Source organism: Oncorhynchus gorbuscha, linkage group LG06 (assembly GCF_021184085.1).
Source record: "Oncorhynchus gorbuscha isolate QuinsamMale2020 ecotype Even-year linkage group LG06, OgorEven_v1.0, whole genome shotgun sequence".
Lineage (NCBI taxonomy): Eukaryota > Metazoa > Chordata > Actinopteri > Salmoniformes > Salmonidae > Oncorhynchus > Oncorhynchus gorbuscha.
In genome coordinates, this window is record NC_060178.1 from 83,796,127 (window position 1) to 83,803,114 (window position 6,988).

Consider the following 6,988-nt stretch of genomic DNA (forward strand, 5'->3'; position numbering starts at 1 on the left):
CAAACATACGTTTAAGGTGCATGCCGCCACCTACTGTTCTGGAGTGTGCGATCAATCATGGCTGCAGTCCAAACTCTAGGGCTGCATTCCAAACACTTAAAAGACACACCCTATCCCCTCAGACCTCAAATGAAGTGGACACGTCTGATTTGAGGGCCGAGGGCTGTCGACTTTTGAGTTTGAAATGCAGCCTAAGGTTGTGTTTCAAAGTCATAAAAGACACACCCTCGTCCACTTACCCTCTCCTTATGCCCTTTGGGGAATCCCCGCGGGCCATATTTGGAGGCAAATGTTTGAGGTTTTTAATATGATAACTGATGATCAATGGGCACCACTGTTGTCAGTAAATCGACCCTGCTTACAAGAAGTTTACATTGCGTGTTAGTCTACTGGCAAGCTATGTAAAAAAAAATTGCTGACATGGGCTAGTTGAGTGACTGTCGATACATTGTCGATACATTTAAAAATTACACATTGCATATTCTATTACTCTAACTCTCAACAGTAAGTTGAGACCCCGACTAAGTAACTAAAAAATAAATAAATTGGGCCCAGGCCTACATAAGGGCGCCCTGCAGCCGCAAATGTATTACAAATAATAGACAGAAATACCTTATTTAAGTAAGTAAATATCCTTTGCTGTGAGACTCAAAATTGAGCTCAGGTGCATGCTGTTTCCATTGATCATCCTTGAAGTCCACCTGTGGTAAATTATATTGATTGGACATGATTTGGAAAGGCACACACCTGTCAACTGTCCTGCTAAACCAAGCCGTGAAGTTGAAGGAATTGTCGTAGAGCTCCGAGACAGGATTTTGTCGAGGCACAGATCTGTGGAAGGTCCCCAAGAACACAGCGGCCTCCATCATTCTTAAATGGAAGAAGTTTGGAACCACCAAGATTCTTCCAAGAGCTGGCCGCCTGGCCAAACTGAGCAATCGGAGTAGAAGGGCCTTGGTCAGGGCGGTGACCAAGAACCCGATGGTCAGTCTGACAGAGCTCCAGAGTTCCTCTGTGGATATGGGATAACCTTCCAGAAAGACAACCATCTTTGCAGCACTCCACTAATCAGGCCTTTACACTAGAGTGGCCAGATGGAAGCATAGAATTAGGCCTACACATTATACCTTGCCATGCACTGCATTCTTCTGCTGCAACTCCATCATAGTCCTTCTCTGCATGCATCTCCAACACGTTTGTAGTTTAAATTATGCTATTACTGGCCTATTTGTAGCCTGTTTTCAAATATTAGATTTTGCGTTGGCATTGGACGTGGGAACAAGAAGAACCCTTTTTCTCCATTTGGATTTGTTTACACTTCAAGGATATCCATACACAATGTGTCTTCAACTACCTCTGGAGGTGGTCAGGAAAATCTAATCACAATCAGATCACAATATGTCTTTTGATTGTCAACACCTGTCGAGAATCAGAATGTGGCCAACATCAGTACAATGGACGCATGTTAGAACCAAGTATAAATGGGGCTAGGTAGTATGCAATCAAATATTTATAAAAAAATTAATAAAATTCTTTCACTTTAGAAATGTGAAGTAGGTAGTCTAATTTAATAACTGTTTTGGTCGCTCTCCACCCTCTTCATTGGCATTCAAGGTACTAGAAGCTGATTGGCTTAAATCATAAATATACTAAACATATTAGCATATGTGGATTCGACAATTGATTTAAAAAAATATCAAATGTAATTATCGATATAAACAAATCACATTTTTATATCAAACTGTTTTTGATGTAGATAATTCCAAATATTGATATCAATAATGACATTTTATATATAAAATGACAATTATTGATACATTTGAATTGTCAAAATCAAAAACGAGTTTCTCCGTTGAATCCTAATTAAAAAAAATGTGTATCAACAATTATTTATATTTATACAGTGAGGAGAATAAGTATTTGATACACTGCCAATTTTGCAGGTTTTCCTACTTACAAAGCATGTAGAGGTCTGTAATTTTTTTAATCATAGGTACACTTCAACTGTGAGAGACGGAATCTAAACAAAAATCCAGAAAATCACATTGTATGATTTTTAAGTAATTAATTAGCATTTTATTGCATGACATAAGTATTTGACCTATGGGATTGGTGTTGAACTAACATGGCTCTCTGACATGTACAAATAAGATATCAGGTCAGCTCTATTCTTGGAATTTCTATCTGCAGCGTTCACCATTTGGCTACTGATCGTGGCTCTCGTGTTGACAGTAAGTAGTGTGTGATGACTTGTCTTTATGTCCACAGATGAGGAGGTCCAGGGTCTACTAAGTAAATGTGAGTATTTTCTAATTTGATACAGATGGTTCGATTGTAGCCAATGACACGATGTCTTGGGAGCTAGTTTAGCAAAGTCAGCGAGGTTGCCTTCCTGAGACCTGAAGTACTATCGCCCCTGACCAATAAATGCTTTGGTGGTACGCTACAGGGTCCTGACGCTAGCAATACTAGTTAAGACCTTTAGGAAATAATGTCTGGCGTGTGAAAATCCAAAAACATTTATTTTACTCAGAGTATTACATACACTGCTCAAAGAAATAAAGGGAACACTAAAATAACACATCCTAGATCTGAATGAATGAAATATTCTTATTAAATACTTTTTTCTTTACATAGTTGAATGTGCTGACAACAAAATCACACAAAAATGATCAATGTAAATCAAATGTATCAACCCATGGAGGTCTGGATTTGGAGTCACACTCAAAATTAAAGTGGAAAACCACACTACAGGCTGATCCAACTTTGATGTAATGTCCTTAAAACAAGTCAAAATGATGCTCAGTAGTGTGTGTGGCCTCCACGTGCCTGTATGACCTCCCTACAACGCCTGGGCATGCTCCTGATGATGTGGCGGATGGTCTCCTGAAGGATCTCCTCCCAGACCTGGACTAAAGCAGCCCCCCAAAGAAATGCCATCCCACACCATGACTGACCCACCGCCAAACCGGTCATGCTGGAGGATGTTGCACGCAGCAGAACGTTCTCCACGGCGTCTCCAGACTGTCACACGTGCTCAGTGTGAACCTGCTTTCATCTGTGAAGAGCACAGGGCGCCAGTGGCGAATTTGGCAATCTTGGTGTTCTCTGGCAAATGCCAAATGTCCTTTGCCAAATGTCCTGCACCTGTTGTTGCCCTCCTACGGCCTCCTCCACGTCTCCTGATGTACTGGCCTGTCTCCTGGTAGCGCCTCCATGCTCTGGACACTACGCTGACAGACACAGCAAACCTTCTTGCCACAGCTCACATCGATGTGCCATCCTGGATGAGCTGCACTACCTGAGCCACTTGTGTGGGTTGTAGACTCCGTCTCATGCTACCACTAGAGTGAAAGCACCGCCAGCATTCAAAAGTGACCAAAACATCAGCCAGGAAGCATAGGAACTGAGAAGTGGTCTGTGGTTATCACCTGCAGAACCACTCCTTTATTGGGGGTGTCTTGCTAATTGCCTATCATTTCCACCTGTTGTCTATTCCATTTGCACAACAGCATGTGAAATGTATTGTCAATCAGTTTTGCTTCCTAAGTGGACAGTTTGATTTCACAGAAGTGTGATTGACTTGGAGTTACATTGTGTTGTTTAAGTGTTCCCTTTATTTTTTTGAGCAGTGTATATCACCTCCCCTGTCTGATATCTTAACTTTATGCCACAAAAATCTGTGGTAAATATAAATTGTTTTGTGTAATAGTATCTGCTGAAGGGTAATATGATGAATCATATAAAGACCAGAAGCTCCATAAACAACATGTTTAGTTGGTACATTACTCCCTTTTTACCCTTCTCTCACTCTCTCCTGCAAAATGAGATCTCCTGAAAAGACAAGCCCAGGAACCCCTAAAAGTTTCTAAAATGTAATTTAATATACACACACTTATGGATGCAAGTATACACACAAGCTCATATCTTTCAATGTTAAATTATTTCTGATTTCTAGGGCAGCTGAAAGAGAACATGATCATTGAAAGGCTTTTTTGTCTCTCCTGTCAGATGCCTGTGAGCTCACAATACATTATGATCGGTCTATCTGAGGGGAACAAGGTGGCATGGGGGGGAGAGCAGAACACATCCATGGTATGGTCACAGGTTTACCCACAAGAGGCAGGTGCTGTGTGAGCCGATGTTTCTGGGAGGCAGAGTGGAGTGAGGGAAGATGTACCGTGGCAGTGACATATACGTTTGCAGACAACAGTAAGCCTGATTACCAACAGTGACGAGACAGCCTACAGGGAGGTGGTGAGGACCCTGGCGGAGTGGTGCCAAGAAAATATCCTCTCCCTGAATGTCAACAAAATTAAGGAGCCGATTGTGGACTTAAGGAAACAGCAGAGGGAGCACACCCCTATGAGACCGCAGCGGAGGTGGAAAGCTTCAAGTTCCTTGGTGTACACATCACTGACAATCTGAAATGGTCCACCCATACATTGTGGTGAAGAAGGAGCAACAGCGCCTCTTCAACCTCAGGAGGCTGAAGAAATTCAGCTTGGCCCCTAAGAAACTTTTAAAGATGCACAATTGAGAGCATCCTGTTGGGCTATATCACCGCCTGGTACGGCAACTGCACCACCCACAACCACAGGGCTCTCCAGAGGGTAGTGCGGTCTGCCCAACGCATCACCGGGGACACACTGCCTGCCCTCCAGGACACCTACAGCACCTGATGTAACAGGAAGGCTGAAATGATCGTCATGGACATCCACCACCCAAGCAAGGGCCTGTTCAACCCGCTATCTTCCAGAAGGCGAGGTCAGTACAAGTGTATCAAAGCTGGGACCGAGAGACTGAAACAGCTTATATCTCAAGGCCATCTCTAGCCGGCTAACACCCGGCGCCTTCCTGAGACCGCCCACAACCATAAGGCTCTCCAGAGGGTAGTGAAGTCTGCACAACGCATCACCGGGGGCAAACTACCTGCCCTCCAGGACACCTACACCACCCGATGTCACAGGAAGGCCATAAAGATCATCAAGGACAACAACCACCCGAGCCACTGCCTGTTCACCCCGCTATCATCCAGCTTCTATCTCAAGGCCATCAGACTGTTAAACAGCCACCACTAACATTGAGTGGCTGCTGTCAACACACGGACTCAACTCCAGCCACTTTAATAATGGGAATTGATGGAAAATGTATCACTAGCCACTTTAAACAATGCTACTTAATATAATGTTTACATACTCTACATTACTCATCTCATATGTATATACTGCACTCTATATAATCTACTGCATCTTTATGTAATACATGTATCACTAGCCACTTTAAACTATGCCACTTTTGTTTATTTACCCTACATTACTCATCTCATATATCTACTGCATCTTGCCTATGCCGTTCTGTACCATCACTCATTCATATATCTTTATGTACATATTCTTTATCCCTTTACACTTGTGTGTATAAGGTAGTAGATTTGGAATTGTTAGGTTAGATTACTCGTTGATTATTACTGCATTGTCGGAAGTAGAAGCACATTTCGCTACACTCGCATTAACATCTGCTAACCATGTGTATGTGACAAATACAATTTGATTTTTGACCTTAGAGCCTGCTGTACTATAGAAATGGAATCACTGGTCACTATAATAATGGAACACTAGTCAATTTAATAATGTTTACATACGGCTTTACTCATCTCATATGTATATACTGTATTTTAGTCAATGCCACTCCGACATTGCTCATCCTAATATTTATTTCTTAATTCCATTCTTTTACTTTTAGATTTGTGTGTATTGTTAGATACTACTGCACTGTTGAAGCCAGGAACACAAGCATTAAGCTGCTAAATATGTGTTTGTGACACCTGCTAAATATGTGTTTGTGACACCTGCTAAATATGTGTTTGTGACACCTGCTAAATATGTGTTTGTGACACCTGCTAAATATGTGTATGTGATACCTGCTAAATATGTGTTTGTGACACCTGCTAAATATGCGTTTGTGACACCTGCTAAATATGTGTATGTGACCAATAAAATTTTATTTGGTTTGATATAAAAGGAATCAGCCAGTGGGGATGGAATAATTAAGCCGTTCTTGGAAACAATGACAACTCCTGGTCTCTGACTAGTAGTTAGTGTCAGGCACAACAAGTATGCGCACATCCCAGAACTCTAGCCCAGCTCCAACAGAGTAAGAGTATCTGGACTGGACAGCTGGCATTTGGTCTTTCTACAGTGTCTTCTCTGGCACACTGACCCATCTGTACACACTCGAGCCCCTCTAACCAACATTTGTGGTTGATTCAGTGACTTTGCGCCAGATAGCCAATACTGCACAATTTAATACGCCCCCCCAATACATGTGTAAATGTGCCTTCCTGTATTATACTCATGCTACACAATGTATTATATTCTACGGAGCCATTTACTATGTTCATATCCTTAATTATTCTTATAGTTGTTGCATTGTCAAGAAGGAACCTGCAAGTAAGAATTTCATTGGACAGTATATACACCATGTGTATCCTGTACATACATACAACTTTAAACTAGAGTAGCCTCATGTGTCCTGGAGGAACACCTGACCTGAGTATTCAGTGTTACAATCTTCTGTGAACTCTCAACTCTACTCAACCAGATAAATACTCACATAACTTTCCACACTGGAGTCACTAATAAACCATGTACTGTTAATTAATATTTTTGACGAGGAACATTTGATCTTTTCCCCTGATATTTCCCCTGTTCATTGTAACATTGTTGTCATTTGGAAATAAACCACAAAACACTTAATTTAAATATTTTTTTTAGAAACTCTGGTTTGATTTAGAGTTATTGTGGTGCTCTAAACTTGTGAATATACCTAATCCAAAGATAGGGAAAAGTTTAGAAACAGCAAAAAAAGAGCAGCAGAGACAACTCACTAGTCTTATTTAAAGTACAGGTTTCTCTAACCCACTTGTGTGCTATGTAATGTAGGTGGTGTCTATTATTGACTATCTATTTTGGTCAAAATCCCATGA